Source organism: Alligator mississippiensis, chromosome 4, assembly GCF_030867095.1.
Source record: "Alligator mississippiensis isolate rAllMis1 chromosome 4, rAllMis1, whole genome shotgun sequence".
Lineage (NCBI taxonomy): Eukaryota > Metazoa > Chordata > Crocodylia > Alligatoridae > Alligator > Alligator mississippiensis.
Window position 1 is genome coordinate 164,141,004 of NC_081827.1, and position 24,941 is coordinate 164,165,944.

A 24,941-nucleotide genomic window follows, 5' to 3' on the forward strand; every position below is an offset into this window, starting at 1 on the left:
CCAGCATCTCACTGGGCTGTCCCTCTTCCCGAAAAAAAAGAAGAAAAAATAGATCTCATTCCACTCATCCCATGGTCATCGCTTCCTCTGACGGAGTTGTAGCAGAAATGCCACCGTCTGTGTCCCTCTCCAGAAATCTGTCTCTGCCAGCATGAGAGGCTGCTGTTGAATTCCTCAGGGAGGGGGATCTTTCTCCCTGCCTACATGACAAAAGCCTGGTGCCTCGGATGTGGATTCTCTGGTCACCTGGGGAGGGGGGGGGAAAAGCCCCACTCACCAGCCCAGGTGACCAGTGATGCTTTTTAAATTGGTTGGCTAGTGGCCAGCACTGGCAGCTTCGATTGGACCAGGCTGCTGAGGTCAGAAAGGTTATTTAAAGGCCCGGTCCAGGAAGAAGGCAGCCATTAGCCATGCAGTCATCGAGGTGAATCTGAAACTGGGAGAGGAGCTTCACCATCTGAAACAGTCTCTCTCGTCATAACCGCATGCTCAAAGAGTGACCTGCCTCCAGAGGAAAACTCCAACCACCTCTGGATGATGAGTGTGAGTAAGCTACTTGAGATTCAACTAGATATTTAGCTTACAGTAACTCAGATGCGTGATCAAAAGGCTACCTCAGCCATACTGGTTTGCTCTACCTTTTACCCTGTTTTCACCCTACCCCCCTGTAATCAATAAAGTTCTCCTTTGTGACTGGTGTGAGAGACTTATTGAGGGGTGGGTCTGAATTATGCCGAGGAGGCCCCTTAGGTCTGTGGACTAAGGGAGACTTTCCTATTAAGCCCCTGACTTGGGAAAGTGCCCCAAGTGCCTGTATTGGGTCTAGTACCAAGTGGACGATCAGGCCTGTGTTTTCCAAGGTGAGCAGAGCCAGAATTGAGTCCAGAGCCTTGGATGGTGGCAGTGGGAACCCCAGGCTAGCGGGTGTGCTCCAGGGAAGGGGTCGGCCGGACGTGAGGCACCCCAGGGAGGCACTCAGAGCCTGGAAGGTGGGTGGGTGCAGTGAGGTGGGCAGCTCAAGGCAGGAGCGCCCCCTACTGGCTCGCCACAGGAGTTTCCTATCGGCTCCCACCACTGCTCCTCCGTGGGCTGACTGCCAGCGTCCCGGTTTACTTGGCAGGAAGCTCCTCCAAGCTTCTTCACTGGCTTGCTCCTGGCTCCGCTCTCTCTGAAGCGGTTTCTCTCCCTCTCTCTCCCTCCTGCTGCTACACCCCTGCCTCTTCTTCTGCCATGCCGTGTTTGTTTTGTTCCCAGTACGTGTTTGGGTTCAGGCTGGGAAAACCAGAGAGGCTCCAGGACGATCTGATCCGGACTGTGTAGCTGCCCATAAACCAGGCTTCCCTAAGCATCCTCTTCTCCCTCAGCTGGTCCAGTAAGTTCTCTGCTGTTACAGGAAGAAGCAGTGTTTTTCTCTCCTCTTCACACAGCCTCCCCCTTAAGATGGCTCTAGGCACCTTCACTTTTCTCTCCCTCTGTCTTTGCCCAGATATTAGTGACTCACTCAACTGTGGTCTGTTTTCATTCGGAGGATTCTCCTCTTGACCGCACCAGGACAGGAAGTCGGCTACTACGTTAGCTCAACCAGATCTATATTCAATGTGAAAATGAAACAGTTGAAGAGCCAATGCCCAGAGGGTTATGAAAGCATTATCAGTTTGAGTGGTTTTTAGCAACTTGAGCGGGGAGTGATCGGTTATCAGAATGAGCTCCCGATCCAGTAGGTAGTACCTGAAGTATTCCACCCCCACATTTGATGGCTAGGCACTCCCATTCTATTGTCACATACCAGTTCGTGTGCGTTCAGCTTCCGGCTGGCATAGGATATTGGTCGGTCCACCCTGTCTATTTCTTGTGAAAGCACAGCCCCCATCACTTTATTGGAGGCTTCAGGACTATCTCATGGCACAGGGCCTGTTCTGTGTTCTTAAATGTCTCCATGCACTGCTCTTCCCATTTTACCGGACCATTACCTTTGCCTTTTAATGTGTCAGTTAAAGGGGTTGTCACCTCCGCAAAGTGAGGGATAAAACGGCAGTAATAACTGGCTAGGCTCAGAAAGACCCTTATCTATTTCCTGCTTTGAGGTAGTGGGTAGTCCTGGATAGCTTCAGTTTTGTCTGTTAAAGGCCAGATGCAGCCTTGCCCCACCGAGAACCCTAAATACTTGGTCTCTGCTTTCCCTAGCACACATTTCCCTGTGTTGGCAGTTAATCCGGCCAGCTGCAATTCCTGTAGAACCGCTCGGAGGGCCCCCAGATGTTGGCCCCCTTTGTCTGAGTAAATAATGATATCGTCGAGGTAAGCAGCTGAATACCTTTGGTGAGAAGCCAAGACCCAATCTATAAGCCACTGAAATGTTGGCACAGCCTCATGCAAACTGAATGGCATGTGCTTAAACTCATATAGTTCCCATAGGGTACCAAATGCAGTTTTCACCTGATCTTCCTTCATAGATTCATAGATGTTAGGGTCGGAAGGGACCTCAATAGATCATCGAGTCTGACCCCCTTCATAAGCAGGAAAGAGTGCTGGGTCTAGATGACCCCAACTAGATACTCATCTAACCTCCTCTTGAAGACCCCCAGGGTAGGGGAGAGCACCACCTCCCTTGGGAGCCCGTTCCAGACCTTGGCCACTCGAACTGTGAAGAAGTTCTTCCTAATGTCCAATCTAAATCTGCTCTCTGCTAGCTTGTGGCCATTGTTTCTTGTAACCCCCGGGGGCGCCTTGGTGAATAAATACTCACCAATTCCCTTCTGTGCCCCCGTGATGAACTTAAAGGCAGCCACAAGGTCGCCTCTCAACCTTCTCTTGCAGAGGCTGAAAAGGTCCAGTTTCTCTAGTCTCTCCTCGTAGGACTTGGTCTGCAGGCCCTTGACCATACGAGTGGCCCTTCTCTGGACCCTCTCCAGGTTATCCGCATCCTTCTTGAAGTGTGGCGCCCAGAATTGCACACAGTACTCCAACTGCGGTCTGACCAGCGCCCTATAGAGGGGAAGTATCACCTCCCTGGACCTATTTATCATGCATCTGCTGATGCACAATAAAGTGCCATTGGCTTTTCTGATGGCTTCGTCACACTGCCGGCTCATGTTCATCTTGGAGTCCACTAGGACTCCAAGATCCCTTTCCACCTCTGTGCCACCCAGCAGGTCATTCCCTAGGCTGTAGGTGTGCTGGACATTTTTCCTCCCTAGGTGTAGCGCTTTGCATTTCTCCTTGTTGAACTGCATCCTGTTGTTTTCTGCCCACTTGTCCAACCTATCCAGGTCTGCCTGCAGCTGTTCCCTGCCCTCCGGCGTGTCCACTTCTCCCCATAGCTTTGTGTCATCTGCAAACTTGGACAGAGTACATTTGACTCCCTCGTCCAAGTCACTGATGAAGACATTAAAGAGTATCGGTCCAAGGACCGAGCCCTGCGGGACCCCACTGCCCACACCCTTCCAGGTCGAGACCGACCCATCCACCACGACTCTTTGGGTGCGACCCTCTAGCCAATTGGCCACCCACCGGACTGTGTAGTCATCCACATCACAGCCTCTTAATTTGTTCACCAGTATGGGGTGGGATACCGTATCGAAGGCCTTCCTGAAGTCTAAGTATACGACATCCACCCCTCCTCCTGTGTCCAGGCGTTTCGTAACCTGGTCATAGAAAGAGACTAGATTGGTCAGGCACGATCTTCCCGCCACAAACCCTTACAGGAATCTGCCAATATCCCTTGGTTAGGTCCAGGGTGGAGATAAACCTAGCCTGTTCAACCCTCTCAATGAGCTCACTAATCTGCAATATGAGGAAAGCGTCAAACCGGGAGATGGCATTGAGCTTCCTGAAATCTATGTAGAGAAGTAAAGTCCCATCTGGCTTAGGGATGGCCATAAGGGGACTCTGCCATGGGCTCCGGGATTCGGTGATCACCCCTTGAGTAGCAATTTATCTATCTCAGTCCGTATCAGGTGGTACCAGTGATAGGGATCCACCTCCATTTCTCCCTTACTACTTTTCTTTCCAGTTTGATAATTCTGTGGCTTATGCCCTTGGCACAGCCCGGTATTTCACTAAACACATCACAAAAGGTTTTTACCAACTGTCTCAGTTTGCCTTGCTGTCTGTGCATCAGTTGTGATCCCAAGAGTACCTCTGGGCAGCCCCCTGGCTCCTCCTGATGAGTGCCTATTTGTTTAACCACTTCTTCCTCTGAAGAGGGGTTTACTAACAAGCCTTCCTTCTCTTGCCATAATTTCAATAAATTAATGTGAGAGATTTGTTTCTCCTTTTTGTGCCCTGGGCAGAGCACTTCATAGTCAACTGGGCCGACTCTTCTAATAACTTCAAACAGTCCCTGCCGGCAGGTTAAGAACTTGCTAACCATGCTGGGGAGGAGTACCAATACCTTTTTCCCTACTCAGACCTCACATACTTGCAACCCTTTCTCATAATAGGCTTTTTGTTTCTCTTGGGCCTGGAGGAGGTGGTCCAGCGCCACCTCACCAGCCACTTGCAGCCTGTGCCTCAGTTCCCACACGTATTCGGTGGGCTGGGGTCCTGTGGGTTCTTCTTTTTCCCACCCTTCACAAACCGTATCTAATGGGCCTCAGGGTTCATGCCTGTAAACCAGTTCAAAAGGGGTGACTCCCAAAGAGAATTGCAGGGCTTCTCTCACTGCGAACAATAAGGGTGGAACTAACAGGTCCCATTTACGGGGTGCCTCTTGTGTGCACTGGCATAGCATATTTTTAAGAGTGCTGTTGAACCGTTCTACCAGCCTGTTTGTTTGAGGGTGGTACGCAGCCATGCGCAGATGGCAGATTTTAAGTTCCATGCAGAGGTTCCTCATAACGTGGGACATGAAATTTGGCCCTTGATCCATGATTATTTCTTTCAGGATCCAAACTCTCACCACCCATTTAAGGAGTTCCTCAGCAACACAAGGACCCATGACAGTGCATAGGGGGTTAGCATCTGGGAACAGTGTGGTGTAGTCGATTAAGACCAATATAAACTGGTGGCCAGCAGAGCTCTTGGGTAGCGGCCGACTACATCTAAGGCAATCCATGAAAATGGTTCAGCTGCTACCGGTATAGGCAATAATGGCACTTGTGGGGGTTTCCTGAGACTGACTCATTAGCAATTGTGGCAGGCCGGACAGAAATTTTTGACTAGCTCATATAGGTGGGGCCAGAAACACCACCAGGTTAGCCTAGTTTCCGTTTTTACCCTCCCAAGGTGCTCCCTTCAATGGGTTCTTGTGCACAAGCCTCAATAGGGGAGTCCTCATAGATCATAGAAGTAGGGTCAGAAGGGACCTTGTAGATCTTCAAGTCCCACCCGCTGCCTGGGCAGGAGGAAAACTGGGCTCAAATGACCCCAGCCAGGTAGGCATTAAGCCGCTTCTTAAAGACCCCCAGGGTAAGAGCCAGCACCACTTCCCCTGGAAGTTGGTTCCAGATCCTAGCCGCCCTAACTGTGAAGTAGTTCTTACAGATGTCTAATCTAAACCTACTCTCCAACAACTTGTGGCCGTTATTCCTTGTTATCCCAGGGGGGCGCTAGGGGAAACAAGGTCTCCCCCAAACCCTTCTGGTCCCCCCTAGTGAGTTTATAGACAGTCACCAGGTCCCCCCTCAGCCTTCTCTTGTGAAGGCTGAACAGGTTCAGGTCCCATAGCCTCTCATTGTAGGGTCTGCCCTGATGTCCCCGGATCATGCGGGTGGCCCTCCTCTGGACCCTCTCAATGTTGTCCACATCCCTCTTGAAGTGGGGTGCCCAGAACTGGACACAGTACTCCAACTGTGGCCTGACCAGTGTCGCGTAGAGGGGGAAGATCACCTCCTTGGCCCTACTTGAGATGCACCTGTGGATGCACGATAGGGTCCGGTTAGCCCTGCCGACCTTGACCTCGCATTGTCGGCCAGTGTTCATCCTGGAGTCAGTAATGACTCCAAGATCCCTTTCTGCCTCCGTGCTCTCAAGAAGGGAGTTTCCCATCTTATAAGTGTGCTGCCAGTTACTACTGCCCAAGTGCAGCACCCTGCACTTGTCCATATTGAAACGCATCCTGTTTTTGTTAGCCCACCCTTGCAACCTATCCAGGTCTTTCTGCAGTCTTTCCCTCCCTACTAGCATGCCCACCTCACCCCAAATTTTGGTATCATCAGCAAATTTGAACAGGTTGCTTTTCACCCCATCGTCCAAATCGCTGATAAAGAAATTGAACAGTGCGGGCCCAAGGACCGAGCCCTGGGGGACTCCACTGCCCACTTCCCCGCAAGTCGAATATGACCCGTCCACCACCACCCTCTGAGTGTGACCCTTCAGCCAATTAGCAATCCATCTGACTGTGTAGGCATCGATGCCACAGTTGCCTAGTTTTTTAATGAGGATGGGGTGGTCAACAGTGTCAAAGGCCTTGCTGAATTCCAAAAAGACTACATCCACGGCGACACCTGCATCCAATGCTTTTGTGACCTGATCGTAAAAGGCAATCAGGTGGGTCTGACATGACCTGCCCCTAATGAAACCGTGCTGGTTGCCCTTGAGCATCATCCCCGATGCTGGCCCATCACAGATGTGCTCCTTGATGAACTTCTCAGAGAGTTTCCCCAGGATTGAGGTAAGACTGACGGGCCTATAGTTGCCCGGGTCCTCCCTCCTCCCTTTTTTAAAGATGGGGACCACATTGGCTATCTTCCAATCATCTGGCACCTGGCCCGAGCACCACGAGCGCTCATAAAGCCGTGCCAAGGGCCCTCCAATAACCCCTGCTAGCTCCCTCAACACCCTGGGGTGGAAAGCATCTGGACCTGCTGACTTGAACACGTCCAGCCCCTCCAGAAGCACTCTAACCCAGTCCTCCTCAGCCTTAGGTCTTGAGGTGTTCCCCTCAAGTCCATCTTGAAACACGGTGGGGGAGTCCCGGTCCCTGCACAAGAAAACGGAGGTGAAGAATTTGTTAAAGAGGTCTGCCTTCTCCTCTGGCGCAACCACCAGATTGCCCAGCGCATCTTGCAGGAGCCCCACATTTCCCGGTGCCTTCTTCATCCTCCCTACATATTTGAAAAAGGACTTTTTATTATCTTTGATCTTGGACACCAGTCCTAGCTCTATGTCCGCCTTAGCTTTCCTAACAGCCCCCCTACAGGCCCGAGCAGTGAAGGTATACTCTTCTTTGGAGATACCACCCCCTTCCACTGGGTGTACGCCGCCTTTTCGGCAGTCAGGCATTCCCGGATGTCCTTGGTGAGCCAGGGAGGCTTTTGGGCACTCTTGCCCCTCTTGCTTCTTGTTGGGATCGTCACCCCTTATGCCCTGAGTATCATCTCCTTAAGGAACGACCACTCATCTTGGGCACTGAGTTCCCCTGCCTTCAAGAACCCCAACGCCTCTCCCACCAATCTCCTCAACTTGTTGAAGTTGACCCTCTTGAAGTCTAGGGCTACCGCCTTGCTGCAGGCCCTTGACACCCTGCGCTGGATGATGAATTCCAGCAAGTGATGATCACTATCACCCAGGTGGTCAAGGACCTGGAGCCCCCTTACCAGATCATCGCTTGTGGCCAGGACCAGGTCCAACAGGGCATTTCCTCTGGTGGGACTGTGCACCTCCTGGGTTAAGTGGAGGTCCTGTATCTCGGCTGGGAACCTCCTGGAACGGTCCAACCTGGCTGACTGCTCCTCCCAGCAGATGTCCAGGTAATTTAGATCACCCATGACAACTACATCCCTTGCCTTAAGTGCCTCTGCAAGCTGCCCTGAAAATTCCCAGTCCAGCTCCTCCCCTTGGCTGGGGGGTCTGTAGTAGACCCCCACCATTAATTCCCTTTCCCCACGACCCCCTTGTATCTTGACCCAGAGCACTTCAGCTTGCCCCTCCTTGCCACAGTCCTGAAGGGGTGTGATGGGGTTTTTCTCTCCTCTTCACAGTGCCACCCTGCTCTACCTGCTGTGTAAAGTGCAGGTGTCTCTTTCTGTGGGACTGACGAGGCTTTGTTTCTTTAGAAGATTATATAAGCACAGTATCTGTAGGATTTCTTGTTTGGAAAGATCCCAAAGTGCTTTACAAGCCATGCAGGGAACATTTCATTCATCCCTGCTGTGGAGCCAGCTGAGGCATTTAGTGTTGGCACCTGCCTGAATGTTGGATCCAGCTTTTGTTGAAGCTGATGGCGAAACTCCCATTGACTCAGCTGGGACAAGCCTAAATTCTAGGCATGAACACAACCAAGTAGCTTAGGAAAGGACATGTAGAAGAAAGCTGTTTCCCTTTGAGGATGCAGAGTTTAGCTACCAAGTATGGCATTTGACCAGGTTGGTAGAAGATGCACCCCTACCATAATGAAAATTCCCAGGCATTGTTAATGGCCAGAGGTGGTCGGGCCCTCTGTTTTATCTAGCATATCCAGTGGCACCATTCTTCCTAATGCCACAGAGTGTAAATCCTTATGGAGTTTGACCACTACATCCTGCATCATCAAGGTAGTCCTTGGAGATCTCGTATCCACATTCTGGCCAGGACTAGCTAGGATCACAACTGGAGATCTCTCATCCACATTCTGGCCAGGACTAGCTAGGATCACAACTTGAGACACCATGCAAGAGACTGAAAGTTAAAGAAGTAGACTGGAAGTAGGTTGAAAGTTAAAGAAGTAGACTTTAGATGCTTTCTTTTATACCATCAAGAGAGGCATGAGCATCCCACGCTCCTCCATACTTTTACTGGAAAATAAATAGGGCTGTGGTTCCAGAGAGTCTCAAGTAAAGCCTCTTGGGAGCTGAATTCACTGGGCCTGGCACAGACCTTCAGTGCTGAGCCAATATTCAGTGCCCAGTAGAAGTAGCAGGAATCTCCCCTTATACATGGAGTATACCAGATAGTTGCTGTCCCATATCCCTACTGGATTAGTAATCTACTGCAAGCACCAGTGTATGGCAATTAGCAGTGAGGTGATGGCATCAGAGGGTTCAAGTTACAATCTGTCCACTGGGGCGCCAGACAGCGTGCAGCATGATCCCATGATTCACTCCTGCTCTTACATAAACACAGAACTTATTCATAATTGCATCCAGAGAAGAATCTAGAGGCATCTCTATAAGGAAAGCGTTGGACCCTAACATCTGTATTTCTAAATGGCAGACGCTTCCCACTCAGATATGCTCAGCACACCCAAAGTACCCATTTCCCAAGGGACAGCATCACCTACTGTAGCAAAGAGAGGGACTAGCCAGCGAAATGCTGGTAGGATCATTTTAAGCAAACCTCTTCATTTAATCACAAGAAACAACTCATTAAAGGCAATGTCAGTGCAACTGCCTAGCCAGAGAGAAACATTTTGAAGATATGATCTGTTTTAACACTTAGAGCTTTAGACAGGGGAATGCATGAGCAAATACATATTGTAGGGAGTCACTCCTTGCCCTTGTGTCAGTTCAGGTATTCTCTTTCCTCCCTGCCCCTGGGGAAAACAGGAGCCCCAGACTGGCCACAATTGAATAATTGTGTATTCCAGACTTGCTATGTATGCTACCTTTCTAAAAACCTACCTTAGTGATGCAACTTGTGGGATAAATGCAACCCACTGAGGTTGACAGCATTGCCTGGGGCCACCTTTACTCTTTAAAAGGGATGTTCAGAGCCTGATCATATGACCATCTGATGTCCAGTAGGCCATGCCTGCTACAATGATTAGAAGTAACATGAATTGCTGGAACCAGTAGACTTGGATGGAGATGGGAAAGGAATTTACCTTTGAATTAAAGTTGGTGGCAGCTGTGATCCACTCCATTACATGCAACTTAAAAGCCCAATCCAAAACTCACCAGCCATTGGGAGCCTTTCTATTGCTTTCAGTGAACTCCTTGATCAGTAACCAAACAGTTGGTAAACACTTCCACCTTCTTTGGACTTTCAGGGCACCTAGCACCTCACAGGATTTGTCCTTGGCGCCTCAAAGATTACCAGTATAGCCCTTGATTGAGCAGAATCAGGGATTGCTGGGTCCTCCACCCATTTAGCAATGGAATCATTTATTGATGCTAAAACCTTGAAAAAGAAGCAAGTAGGGCAGCTCTTGAGCTGACCTTCCAGCTATATAGATCACTCTCCTACTTTCCCCACATCCGTGGTGGAAAGCAGAAAAATCCCATTTTTGGCACTGGAAGTCATTCACTACTGAGCTCACACCGTGCAGCATGTGCAGACAGATGTTGAAAACCTTGCCACCGTCACTGCCTCTGATACGCTCCATGTACAAAACAGCCACATTTAGATTCAATCCTGCAAAGACATATCTGTTACCTTAGGGCAGATCCAGCCAGTACAGGATTAAGAGCATGCGGGGGAGAAAGAGACAGGGATTTTTTTGGCCGTTTTCTCAAAAAGCCTTCTGTTACTTGGCAGACCCTTGCTTTCACTTTGATACCGGGACCAGGTGGTGTTCCCAGGAAGCAGAGATCAAAGCTTCTGGGCATGGCAGGCTCCAACAAAGGTATATTTCTTCAATCAGGGAAGCTTTATTATTACAGTGAAAAACAAAAGGGTTCTTCAGTAAAGGGAGTCTGATTAATATCACTTCGGGGCAGGGGGGAAACGGGGGAGTTCTTTGCAGTACTCTCAGTCAATATGTTTTTACATCCTTGGTCAAAGAATAGGTGACTCACCTGACAGCAGTTTTAAAAGCAGTGAAGGTGCAGTCACAGGAGCATGTGATGCTGTTAAACTGCCTCTTTCAGTAGCTTGTGGTTTAGCATAGGTACTAGCAACAGAGTCCTCACCTCAGGCTACCACTGCTTGCTATCCCATGTTTCTAGTGTGAAACTATGGGCCAAATTCACTTCTGGTGTAAAGCCTCTGGTGGCCTGTCTCTAATCATCACAAATGTCATTAGGTGCTTCAAACTTTTTTCTGCTCTTCTGTATTCATGTGGCCTGCAGTGCTCATGTCATCAATAGAGTCTGTTATGGGCCCATAAGCCCAGCATGGTTAAGGCAGGCCAGTGGCATGGAAGGGAGTGATGTGGCCAGCATTCATGTCCAGCCTCCCATTACTCCCAGCCTGACCTGCTTACAGCTGAATCAACCGGAGACAGCTTTTAAAAAACAAAGGTCTAATTCTCACCTTTGGAGCTTAAATCAGGGGCCAGCAATGTTTTTGAGCAGAGTGCCAAAAAAACCTGCAAGCTCGACTTATAAGATGTTGGCATGCCGGGGGCAAACAGAGAAGGAGCTGCAAGGGGCCCAATCTTTGTTGTGGCAGTGCAGCCCCATCCCCATCCCTGCCATCTGCCCCAAGGCACATGTGCCAAGCAAAATGCCTTCGCATACTAAATTCTAGCACCTGTGCCAGGGGTTGCTTACCCCTGCCTTAAATACTTTTTCATTGTGCCCTTCATCACTGGAGTCCTGTGCTCAAATCCCACTGTGATCCCCCCAAAAAATGGAGGGTTAGCCTTAGTACATGGCTTGGCAAACTTGGGGGTGTGCTGTGTCTAAGAGGTTTTGACCCACCTCAGAGATGGAGGGGAGAAAGGTGCCTCTTACCTACAGGCTAAATTGTGCAATACTTTTTGTAAATTCAGGCTGTGATTCAGTGACCTTGGTGAGAATGCCCAAGATGCATGTGGAATATATATGGGAGGGGTGGGGGGCTGCTGATCAGGTTAAACATGTATCAGTAGAATTGTATAAGACAGCCATCAGTAACCTACAGCCTGCCGACTGGATCCAACCTGCAGAGCCATTTGATTCGACCCACAGACCTGGATCTTCAGTGGCATTCAGCAGCAGAGAGCTGTAGCAGAAGTCACTTCCCTGTACAACCATGGAGAAAAGTAGCAGTGGTGGGTGCCGTCCCCATGCCACCATAGGGAAAAGTGGTGGCTGTGGCTGGTTCCTTGTGCCTGCCTCCCCATCTCTGACCCAAACTGGGTCACTGTAGCCTGTTGCCATAGGGGGGACCACAATATTAGAGTAGCAGTGGGCTGCAGGTTCAGACCAGGGGGGTATTAGTAGAACTTCATGAAGATCCTGAGACTGAAATACTAGTGGACTGGCCAGAACTGACCTTTTGAGTACATTATAGAAAGCCCACTTTCATGAGCTGTCAATACATGCAACATTGTTGAAATGATCAAAAAGCGAAGCATTTGTTTTGTATAGTATCCCTTGCAGGAAAAGCATACTCTCCGCCTCTCCTCCCAAGTGACTGCAGATAAAATAATAATCACATATTGTATTCCTGCTTTCTGAGTACCACAGAACTGCACAGGTGTTAGGGATAGAACCTGCCCTTTGTACAATAAGATAGAGTTAAGCAATGGAGTAAATTGTTAGTGTTTTTGGGTAGGTCTCTGCTGCAAATAGAGGTCTTACTGCAGCACAGGGAGATTATAGATTGAATCCTGCTAGTTTAGGTATCAGAAGTGTGCTAACAGCTACCAAAGATGCAGTAACAGCATGAGCTTCAGAGCCAAATTAGTACCCAGGCCAGTTCAAACTCCAGGCCTCTGTGGCTTTGCTGCTGTGTGCTTTTAGAACTGGGGGATCTGGGCTTTCTAGCCATGTCCTTAGTGGCTGTGACAGGAAGCCTTAGAACAGCTGTGAAAGGTGCCTGAGTTTTTGCTTTGCAGTATTTCGTTTGATGTTACACCTACTGGATCAAAGGAAGTTTTGCTACTGAGTGCAGGATCAGGCACTTTTATCCTTCATATTGTGTGTGTTGCGGGGGGGGGAGAGGAAGAGGGGGCCCTGTTTCTGGACTCTTCCTACAATTATCTGACTAATAGGGCTTGGCATAATCGTCCACCCTGCGTTATCAAGCATATAATACCACATGCATATTAGCTCTGACTCAGAACATTTCATCAACCTTTTTGTGTTGGCACTGATGCTTTGTATGAACACGTGCAATGGAAAGAGGATTGGAAATGCAGCCTGGTGGCATCTGTGCCATAAAGAAGTGTTATAAGCATCTTAGTTAAAAGGCTAGGTATCATCTTATCTCGGTTCATTATCCGTCCCCTGGCAGTGGGGACAGATGGCAAAAGTTGGGCTTGAAGAACTCTGGGAGACTGCGTAGTAAAGGGGGGGAGGGAAGGGCGAGCAGTGAGCAGGGACCACCCACAGACACTGGTGATGGTGTTGGGGGGGGGCAGGTGACAAGCAGTGACTGCCCGTAGAAGCTGGCAGCAGCTTCAGTGACAGCCAATCTCACGTGCCCTGCCATGCCCCCCCTACATGTCACCTATGGTCCCAGGCCAGCTTTTTGCAACTCATCAGATTTTAGAGTCTGTGGGACTACTTGTGCTTGAGTGTTTCGCTGGAGACTTGGGCCTGATCCTAAGCCTATTGCTATAAATGCTAGGGCTGTGTGAAGCTTTGGTCCCTGATTTGATTTGGCGGAGATTCGGCCCAATTCAGTGGCCAAATCTCTGAATCCACATTGAATCAGGAGAACCTTTCATCTCTCCAAATTGAATCAGAACCCTCTGAATCGATTTGGAGAGATTTGAAAAGAGCTGTAGACACAGCTTTAAATGTTTTTTCTTCATACCTCAAGGTACCAGGCGACTCGTGAATGTTGTGATGCTGGGGCGCATGGAGCATCCCTCAGGAGCATGGGGGGCTCCCCAGCGTGCTTGGCAGCAGACCCAGAAGTGTACCAGAAACACTTCCAGTCTACTTCTGGGGCCACTAGGGAGTGCGCAGGGGGGCACCCTCATGCCCTCTCAGTCAGCAACAGGTGCCTCCTGGGTCTGGGCTGACACTTCTGGTCTACTTCTGGGTTCACCGCCGAGCACACAGGGGAGGGCCCTGCACTCCTGTGGGGCTCTCCATCCGCCCCAGCATTGCAGCATTCACATGCCGCACCTGGTACCTCGAGGTATGCAGAAAAAACATTTAAAGCTGTGTCTGTGGCCAAATCGTTGACTCTCCAAACCAGCATCAAATCTTCAGATTCGAATTCAGCTGAATGGAATCAGGGACAGTGGTCCGAATCAACGATTCAAATCACTGTCCCCGATTCAGGCTGAATCCGAATCGAATACAGCCCGTTTCGCACACCCCTAATACATACCAGTTTTTCCCAAGATTTATTATTCCTGTAGCAGTTAGAGGCCTGAACCCATTGTACTGGATGCTGTGCACACATAGAGTAAGGGACAGTCCTTGTCCACACAGTTTATAAACTGTATGGACAAGATGGACAAAATATGGAAAGGAGAAGGGAGGGGCAGTAGCTTCCCAGCAGATCAGCAGTAAATCCTGGAACAGAATCCAGGTTTCTTAAGTATCCGTCTGGTTTACCCACTGGACCCCAGCACCTTTATTGCTTCAGTGTGCTATGGATCTAGGCCTCCAAAGTGTAGAGCTGCAGGAATTCCTGAAGGTCAGGATTTTCATCCAGGGTGCATGGCCGTGCTTCTTCTGTGAAGGCCATCCCTTTTGTCCTGACAGACAGTTCTGTGCTGCTCATTGGAATGTTTTGTTGGGGTTTTTTTCAAGGAGGGAGCTAATTTCTATTAATTTTTGAGGCAAAAATAGCATGAGTTTGTTTCCTGCCCTATTTAACTGTCTTATCAAACTTCCTGTGAACCACTTTGATGTTTTGGGTGTGCCGCCACTTAACAGCTGCTTATTTGGTGGAGGCTTTGCAAGGCATTCTGCAGACCATGGCTAGGGGAAGATTAAAAATATATCACAGAGCTCTGACATTTTACATCACACAAAGCAGAGCAGATGAAAAGAATGCAGCCCACACCAGTCCAAGGAACAGCAGTCAGCCCAGAGTCCTACCCTTTTTCTGTTCCATTTGTCAGATTAATACTTTCCTTTTTTTCCCTTTGTTTTGTAAATTAGCTATGGATCAGGCAGTGCTGGAAAAGTCCAGTTTGTGTTGCAGGAATAAGGAGGTGTGCCTGAAGGAGAGAGAAATCAAAATAGAAGTGGGAAGGAAGAAGCATTTTCCTCTTTGAGGATTCCCACACACTGTGTGTAGCTGGGAAGCAGGGGTTCCTAGAGCAAAGAGGATGGGACAGATCCTACCCTTACTTTATCCTGCTCTGGCATTCCAGCCCCTGGACCAAGCCAAGGGACTTTACAGCCATCTTTGCTTCCTGGGTGGTGATGGTCTCATAGTTTCATAGTTTTATAGTTGGTAGGGTCAGAAGGGACCTGAGCAGATCATCAAGTCCGACCCCCTGCCAGGGGCAGGAAAGAGTACTGGGGTCAAACAACCCCAGTGAGGTGTTCATCCAGTGTCCTCTTAAAGACCCCCAGGGTAGGACCATGCACCACTTCTCTTGGAAGTTGGTTCTAAATCTTAGCCGCCCTGACAGTGAAGTAGCACCTCCTGATATCTAGCCTGAATCTACCCTCTGCCAGTTTGTGACCGTTATTTCTAGTCACTCTTGGTAGTGCTCGGGGGAACAGGGACTCCCCCAATGCCTGCTGGTCCCCCCTGACTAGTTTGTAAACGGCCACTAGATCCCCCCCCACAGCCTTCTCTTGTGGAGGCTGAACAGGTTCAGGTCTCGTAGCCTCCCCTCGTAGGGTCTGCCCTGCTGTCCCCGGATCATGCGGGTGACCCTCCTCTGGACCCTCTCCATGTTGTCCACATCCCTCCTGAAGTGCAACACCCAGAACTGGACACAGTACTCCAACTGCGGCCTGACCAGTGCCGCATAGAGGGGGAGGATCACCTCCTTGGGCCTGCTTAAGATGCATCTGTGGATGCATGACAAGGTGCGGTTGGCCTTCCTGACCGCTTCCCCACACTGTTGGCCCATGTTCATTCTGGCATCAATAATGACTCTGAGATCCTTTTCTGCCTCTGCACTGATGAGAAGGGAGGTCCCCAGCCTGTAGGTATGCTGCTGGTTCTTCCTCCCCAGGTGCAGCACCTTGCACTTGTCAGTGCTAAAACCCATCCTGTTCTCATCTGCCCACCCCTGTAACCTGTCTAGGCCTGATTGCAGCCTATTCCTCCCTTCTAGCGTGCCCACTTTTCCCCACATCTTAGTTGCATCTGCAAATTTGAACAGGGTGCTTTTTACACCCCCATTCAAGTTGCTGATGAAGATGTTGAACAATGCAGGTCTGAGGACTGAGCCCTGGGGGACCCCACTGCCCACATCCCTCCAGGTCGAATAAGACCTATCCACCACCGCTCTCTGGGTGTGGCCCTCCAGCCAACTAGTGACCCATTTGACTGTGTAGGTGTCGACGCCACAGTCTCCTGGTTTTTAAATGAGAATGGTGTGAGAGACAGTGTCGAAGGCCTTCCTAAAGTCCAAAAAGACTATGTCCACTGCTACACCTGGGTCCAAGGATTTTGTGACCTGATCATAGAAGGCCACCAGGTTGGTCTGACAGGACCTGCCTGTAATGAACCTACGTTGGTTGCCCCTAAGCATAATCTCCCCTGCTGGCCCCTCACGGACACGCGCCAGGATAATTCTCTCAAAAAGCTTACCCAGGACCAAGGTAAGACTGACTGACCTATAGTTTCCTGGGTCCTCCTTCCTCCCTTTTTTGAAAATGGGAACCACATTGGCCCTTTTCCAGTCCTCTGGCACCACAGCAGAGCACCACGAGCGCTCATAAAGCCATGCCAGGGGTCCCACAATGACCTCTGCTAATTCCCTTAGCGCTCTGGGGTGGAGATCATCTGGACCTGCTGATTTGAACACGTCCAGTCCCTCCAGAAGTTCCCTAACTAGGTCCTCACTGACCCTAGGCCTGGCTGCACCTCCCTTGGGTCCTATGGGGGTCCCAGTGGTGGGGGGTGACCCGGTCCCTACTCAGAAAAATGGAGGCAAAGAAATTGTTAAATAGGTTAGCTTTGCTGTCTGGTGCGTCAACCAGATTTCCTAGCGTGTCCTGCAGAGGCCCCGTGTTACCCAGTACCTTATTTTTACCCCCTATGTATTTAAAAAAGGACTTCTTGTTGTCCTTGATCTAGGTTGCTAGTCCCATTTCCATCTCCACCTTGGACTTCCTGACAGCCCCCCTACAGCCCTGAGCAACCGAGGCATAGTCCTCCCTGATGATGGTCCCTCCCTTCCATTGGGTGTACGCCTCCTTTTTAGTTAGGAGACGTTCCCATATGCCTTTGGTGAGCCATGGGGGCTTTTGGTCGGTGGTGTCTCTTCTGTTTATCCCCTGGAGATGCAACATGGAATCCCTACCAATTTATCAAATAAATAGCTCTTACTTCCCCTTGAGAATGACAAATGGAAGCAGTTCTCTTAAACCTTTATACATTCTCATTCTTAATATACATTAGCATTCCCTGTGAGTTTAAAATACTATTAATAAACAGCTTCTTTTACTTTACATTTGTGTTTGGTCAGCCTTGTATTAAGATCTGCAAATCTGTTTGTGTTAAAACTGCAGAAATGACAGCCATACATTAATCACCCCGTATGATCCAGGTCACCAGTGTTGGGGCAGGGAGGGGGAATTGGTTCATTTCCATTAGCAACCTATTGTACATATAGCTGCAAGAAATAATTGTCTGTATTTATCTATGGTCTTCTCTGAGTCACCATAGATCCTGAAGTAGCCCATTTTCACTGTCTTGCAACCTTCTAGCTGTTGTTTTCCTCCGCATTGCTGTTACCTCAGGGCTTTTGTACCATATACATAGAAAGGTCAGATGGACAGACTTCAGGAAGAAGATGATACTTGAGTTCATCTCAGCCAGTCGTTGGGCTGGCTTGGCTTTGCTTGGCCTTCTCTAGTTGTCAAAAATAACTACAGTAAATCCTTCCGGACCTCACCTTGCAGCCTCCTTTGGAGATGCTTGACTTCTGTGGGGGATCGTGTCTGTTGACCGCTAGAGAGCGACTCTATTTCAGCTCAGAGAGGGTTTCCTTGCTATTGCATACTGTGCCTGAAATTCTTTTATTTATGGATAATAACAATGAGTGAACTTATCCCTATCTATATAATTAGCTAATTGTCTGGAATCTTTGGGATGGGAAAAGTTCAGTGTTATATAGGGACTTGTCTACACTGGGACTTTCCACATAGATGTAGCTAAACCAATGTAGCTGAACTAGTGCACAGCTCTAGTCTGGACCCTCACCTTAGTTTTAAGAAAGGCACCTTGAACAAACAGAGTTTAACTGGGTTTGAAACGAGGATAAATTCCACTGGTGCAAGACGGTTTTACACTGGGGTGTGTAGTGGCACAGTGATGTTGGAGCAAAACACCTCTGTGTTGACAACGCCCCGAGTGCTTGTTTATTACTGGTCTCTGTGCAGGGCACATCAAGGACCCACACTGGATATGATGGCCTGAAGAGAGAGCAGCTAATGCTGTCAGACAGACTACAGCACCAGCAAAATCAAAGTCAATGAAAATTGTTTTTCAGAGGAATCATGTAATATCTCTGCATTTGTATTTGTGTCAGAATTCACGGAGGAGTTTAAGAGTATTGTAACAAACAACCCACTTTCTATAGCAACTGGGCCCTCCAGGACATCTCCAAGTGCCTTACACAGTGGAAATGGGAAAGCACTGAGTTGTGAATGTTTGTTACGCTGATTGAAAGCAACATTAAAAAAGCAACACAGGATTTCAATTTGGCTTTAAAAGTGCCAATAGCAGTAACAATCCAATACTCACTGGCAAAGAATTGCATCACTCTCGGACAAAGAAGCTTTTTAAAGCCTTTGGCTATAGGGTGGACTGTTAAAAATACAGCAAGTGTCCTTCACCTCTCCCCTTTTTTTATCAAGGGAATTTAGCACTGTTGAATAGTATCAGATAGATGGAGGCTGCCATGCTCTGCTCCTGCATGGTTTAGATATGGCATAGGGGGTTGTTAAGACAGCATTTATTAATATTTGCTTCCCTCTACCTGGAAGGAGGGGAGTTCAGTTCCTATGACCCCATCTATCACTGGCCTCTCTACTGAGAGTGCCAGCCATGGGGCAGATTATAGCATGGACACTTGCCACAAGGGACTGCACTGAAAGCTATCACTTCTTTTCAAATTGGGCAGCCAGAAGCTGTCAGAGGGCAAGGACCTTGGGGCTAGATATGGGCTGAATTTGATATGCTAGTCTAGGAGCTAAAAGTCCCATATCCTATTTCCAAAGCAGTCAATTCTTCCTTCCTCTATTACCATCCCTAATAATGCTTTCCTCCACTTGGCTGCATATAGTTCTTGGGTACTGTGTGCATCCCTTCTTGGATGCAAAGCCTGAAATACCTCAAGAAGGGGCAGAATTATAAGACTCCAGACTTGGGGCATGTCCAGATGAGTGTTACACATGTGAGGTATGAGGTGCTGGAGACCGGTCTGCAGCACCACGCACCGCACCTGCTGCACATGCAGGCATTCCCCGCGCTGCTAATTTGCAGCATGGGAGAGGAGGTTTTGACACTAGGAGATCCACAAATTGTGCTGCAGCTGTTTGTCCCCAGGGAAACACATGTTTCTACTCATGGGGACTCACTCTTGGTGTCTGACAAAGATGCCCTTTGTAGCCTCAAGCTAGTTACTTAACCTCTGTATTTCAGTTCCTTAACTATGAAATGACAATAACACTTCCTTTGTCTGTTTAGATTGTAAATTGTTTGGGGCAGGCAAAGCATCTTACTGTGTAAGCATATATCACCAAGCACAAAAGAGCCCTAATCTCAATGGGAACTTCTTAGTGCAACTGTAATATAGGTTAAGAGTCATAATAAGTATCTTGGCTGTAGTAAAAAATTCTGGGTTTTGAGCATATCAACAATAATTGTGGTGAATTTTGCCATTAAAGGGAAATAAGATTTGACAAGAAATTACTTTCTAATAGAATACAGCGGCTTTTATGGGAAAAAGGTGACCTGTGCTGGCAGTTGGTTACATCCCAATGAATGTACAATGCAAAACACCGTTTACGCAGGAATGTGAAAGGAGGGGCATAAAAGCCCAGTGGCTGATGATAAATGAACTGCAAGAAGATTGTAGAGATTAAGGAGCAATAAGAAAGGAAGTTTATATGGTGAACAAATGGATTTCCTTATACTGTCGGATATTTCAAAAGAGTTAGCTAACAATGCAAGAATGTTAGGGATAATCTAAAAAGCATTTATGGGTATACAGAATATGGGTATACAGAATAAATGGGTACCCATACATGGGCTGATTCTCCTGAATGAATGAAAAAATATAATTCTTTAAGAGAATACTCCTTCTCTCACTGAGACTGCTGGCAAAACTCCCTCTTTATTTCAGTGGCCCAAAATCTGTAACTGCAAGAAAAAAAAATATTGGGGGCATTTTGGGGAGGCAACAAAGAATATCCAGTTGTGGCTGGCAACTTCTGTGCGAGTTTTGTATGTGTAAAAGCTGCAGGCTCTGACCCTCTAGCTCTTTTAAAGAGAATCCCATAATTCCAATGATTTTATAGTGATTGTGTCATAAAAAATATCAAATCTCTCAAGTAAAATCTGTTTTATAAAGATTCTGGATAAACAATAAACTCTGTATAGTATTGATCATAAACATGTCACAAAATGCTTTACTGAAATCCACAGTATAGTCTTAAAACTGTACAACAGTTACAATTAAATCATGTGCTTGTCTATGGAGATTTTTCCATGGCATACATTTGTTATTAAAAATAACTTGTTTTATGGTTGGACCTATAAGCAAAACCCAAATTTGGTCTCATTGTACTAGACACAAATGGAAGCAAGTTTGTACAGTTGTCCTTTGTGCCTTGGAAAATCTCTACCTATTGTTCAAGTTAAATGATTGTCCAGGAATCAGGAAACAATTTACATCCCCAGGGGTACATCTACATGAGATGTGGTAGTGCGCATTTGTACAGTTTACTGCACAGTAAGCACACATGTTTACATATGTGCGTGTTTACTGTGCAGTAAAAACCTTTAATCCCACTTAAATTTGCTATATGTAAATGCAAGTAACAAATTTAAGCAGGATTAGATACTGCACAGTAGTGCATGTGTACACACGACCCAGGACTGCCCAGCCACTAGCCCCAGGGCTGGAGGCTAGCAGCCTCTCCTGACACAGGGCTGGACTGCCTCTATGGCAGCCCCTGTCTGCAGGCTTTAAAAGCCTGCAGACATTTTGAGCCCTGGAGCACGCAGGCAGGGAGCCTGAGGGCACTGCAGGCTCCTGTGTCCCCCTGGGCAGGTAACATCATAGTTGTGCCTGCCTGCCAGCACCCCAGCACTGCTGCCTGTCACCACACTGCTGAGTGGCTGCCAGGACAGTGCCATCCAGGCCAGCAGGGTGCTGCAGGGTGGGCCTCTGACCAGCCCTGCCAGCCCCCAGGTACACCTACAGGCAGCCTCTGGACAGCCAGACCAGTGCCACCTCCCTGCAACACACCCCCAGCAGTCTGCCCTGCACCTGCAAGTGCTGTGGGGCATTGCCACTGCCATGCAGCTGTCAGTCCTAGGCCATGGCCCTGCACTGGGTGCTGCAGGCAGCTACCCAGGCCTCACAGTACCATGTACCCACACTCATGCCCTCCATCCAGGCCTTCAACTGGACCAAGGAGGAAACTGGTAATCTCATAGCACTGTGGGGCAAGGCAGAAGTGCAGCACCAGCTTGAGCAGGGCAGGCACATTTATGAGGCCCTGGGAGGCCAGACAACTAGTCAGCGCAGTAGTGCCACATAAAAGTCAAGACATTGCAGGCACAGCGGGTTGCCGTGACTGGCCACAATGGTTGATCTGGCCATGCATGTAAGTCCATGGTCTTTATGTGGCAACTGATGACCATTCTTGTGCATATCTTCAGCAGCACGGGTGGCCTGCCCGAGTCCCTGCCCCAGCCTGGCACCTCCAGTGACACATCACCAGAGGAGGGCCCTTCAGGTCTACAATGCCCCATCCTGCTGAAGCTCCCCAGCTGCAGCTTCTGCCAGCAGCTCGGGGAGCCCTGTCCAGGGCCTACCTCACCAGTTCTGCAGCCCCAGGGTCAGCCACAAAATGTGGCCAGTCATGACACTGCTGGCCACCAGCAGTGCCAGCTCCCCCCTGTGGCAGGGCCCTGGCTGTGCACCTGCATGGTGCATCCCTCCATCAGAGGACACTGGCTGGAGCCAGATGCCATCACTGCCAGCCAGATCTGAGCAGAGGCACTGGTCACACCACCCCAGCCATGTGGTAAGGCCTGCACTGGGGGGAGGGCCCTCCCCACCCCTGCTCCTGCCCCTGGCCCTAGCCTCTTCCCCTGCCTCCCCTCCCTGCCTGGCCTGCCTACACCCCCCTGGCCCTGGTCTCCCCCTCTCACAGCACACAGGGAGTGGGGAGACAGTGCCAAACTTTATTGATGTTCTCCTTGGCAGTGGGAGGCAGGGACATGTAGCACAACCACAGGTAGCCCTCCAGGCAGCAGCAGAGGTTGCAGAGCAGTCTAGACCTGTCCCCTATGTCATCACAGCTCAGGGTCCTATACCAGGTGCACCTAGGACACCATGGCAATCAGTAGCAGCAGGGCATAGTGGGTCAAGCATTCCTTGGCCTGCTCAAATAGCTTCTCACACACTGCCCATGACACGCACAGCATGGGCATGCTCAAAGCACAGCACCAGCATACCAGGGAGCTGGCCCTAGGCCAGCACCCCAGATAGACCCCATGTGGGGAGGGCAAAGGCATGGGCATCTCCTTGTTCCAGGCATCTGGGAGCACCATGGCCCCTGAGCTTGGGTGCTGTAGGCTGGTGGCAGCACAGGAGGCAGGCTAGCCAGCCTGCAGGAGGAGGGGGAGAAGGGTGAAGTGGGGTCTGGAGCTGCAGCAACAGGTGCTTCCAGGAGCCTGCCCTGGGCACAGTGTGGGGGAAGCAGGCTGCCTGCGGCCAGCACCCAGCAGCCCACCGACCCCTGGGGAGTGAGTGGGGATGGGGGATTCAGCCAGTGACTGCCTGGGTCTCAGCATGTCAGCCTGACTTATTACGGTCCCTGGGCACCCATGCACACCCAACCCCTGATGTGAGACAGGGCAGCACACGGTCCCTGGTACAGAGCATCTTATCTCAGAAATGTTGCAAACTCTCACAAACAACTTCTGTCTCACGGCTCTACAGGGCCTGCAGCTGTACACAGAGGAGAGGCTGCCCCTGGAAGCTGGGATATGGCCTCAGGGTCACTGCCTCCCACAGCCGGTCCCTGTGGATGCACTGGCTCCACCAGAGGGAGACGCAGGACAGGACATTCATCATGGAGCAGACAGTGACAACATCACAGGACTGGCTGGACGTCTCACGGGCCTGGTGGGTGGAAGGCGTTGCCCACAAGGACGCGTAGGACTGGTGTGAGGAGGCAAGGGACTGGACCAAGGAGACATGGGAGCAGGTGGACCAGTAGTTCTGGGCTGAGCCCCTGGCCCTGGAGCGCAAGCGGCTCCAGGTGCTGCAGGAACAGAATGCCATCCTGGGCTGGCATCCTGCCGGTGCAGGTCACAGATGACAACTGTCAGTTCCTGGACATCATTCTGGCCCTGGTGGTCACATTCATGCCACCCACTGCCCAGCCCCTGACTCTAGCCCTGCACACTCCCTGGCAGCCACCCATCACCCCACAGTAGGCCCCCTCCTAGGCCTGGGAGGAGGTCCTGCAGGTCCAGCTGCCAGGATTTCCTGGCCCTGCCCTAGATGCTCCACCACACAGCCACCCTGCCACCCCACCTGGGTCCAGCCCCACCACTTGCCCTGGCTCCACAAGGGCTCGGAGCCAGAGCTGCCTGCAGCAGCACCAGGACCACACACTGGCCCTGCTGGGCCTGGACTCTACCTGCCGGAGGGGGAGCCGCCTGCACTTGCCGCACTCACTGCAGCATCCGGACCTGCAGGGGAACAGCCAGAGGCTAGGGTGCTGGCTGCCTGCCCCTGGGCTTTGCCCCCTAGGCACCTCTACCCTATGCCCCCCACCCCACCCCAGGATGGCCCACAAAGGACATTGTTGTAAAAAGTTTGCACAGGGAAGGTTTTTTATTGTTGGTGAGTGGGTTGGTTGATGGAGAGGCTCTGTTAATTGGTGCGGGGGTGGCTCTGTGTGCTAAGTGGGAAGGTCCCGGTGGTGACAGGGGCCCATTGCAGGGCTGCAGGAAACTTGGTGCAAAGAGCAGCAAATCTGCTCCCTAATCCCCACATGTGTAGATCCCTGCCCGAAAGCACTTACACCAGAGAAGCTTATACCAGTATAAACACAGGCCAAGTCAAATCCATATGTAGACATGCCCAGGATAGAAGAGTTGGGGAAAAAAGGAATTAAAGATGCACATCCTGGGGAGCAAAGTTAGTTGTAGCCTTTTCCACACTCTCCACTTCTTATAAAATCTCAGTTTAAAAACTACATTCAAAAGCAGGTCTGAGGCATTGTTGCTGCGCCGCACCCCCCTCTCACCCCCCATCACCTCCAATGATCTGTATGTACAGCAGAAGGTCAGCCTTCAGGGATGCTACTGTTTGCCTGTGTATATCCCATTCAGTACTAATAGTCTTGTCCCAACAGGATGATACAGTGCAGCTCTGGAGCCCAGAAAGCCATAATGTCAGCTCCTCAACCAATTCCAGTGGAGGTACCTCAACACACACCACCTGAGGATCCTGACCCTTGAGCTTTGCCACCCACTTCCAGTGCAAATGAGATTTGGTACTTACTTTATAAAAGCCCTTTCTTCATGTCCCACTGAAGGTTGTAGTGATTGCAGCAGTGTTCCCTGTGCATCTGCTTATCTGAGTGTAGCTCATCTGCCTCTTGCTGATCCTGAAAAGCCCCAGAAAGAAAAATTATCATTGAATGTTTCAAGGTGGAAAGGGGTCAGCACTGATCACTTGTGTGTCATAAGTCCTATGCTGCTGACCACCTAACAGAGAGTGCCCTGTAACTCTAGCATTCAGTACTTGACTTTTGGAACAAGAAGTGAGTTCTATCCTTGCTGTCCCCAGGAAGTTCTCAGTCACT

The 24,941-nt window shown here is 49.8% G+C and overlaps 1 protein-coding gene across 2 annotated transcripts in view; it reads left to right on the forward strand.

Annotated features, from left to right (window-relative positions):
• The first annotated feature begins 364 nt into the window (after positions 1–364).
• TNS4 (tensin 4) overlaps positions 365–24,941 on the forward strand; it is a 50,532-nt gene continuing 25,955 nt past the window's right edge. The window contains exons 1-3 of one of the 2 annotated variants that reach the window (XM_059726961.1): positions 365–543; positions 23,063–23,248; positions 24,489–24,629. The gene's annotated coding sequence lies outside the window, so the exon portion shown is untranslated. Of the gene's footprint in view, positions 544–23,062; positions 23,249–24,352; positions 24,630–24,941 lie in introns of those variants that run through there. The other variant, XM_059726962.1, reaches the window with a different exon arrangement.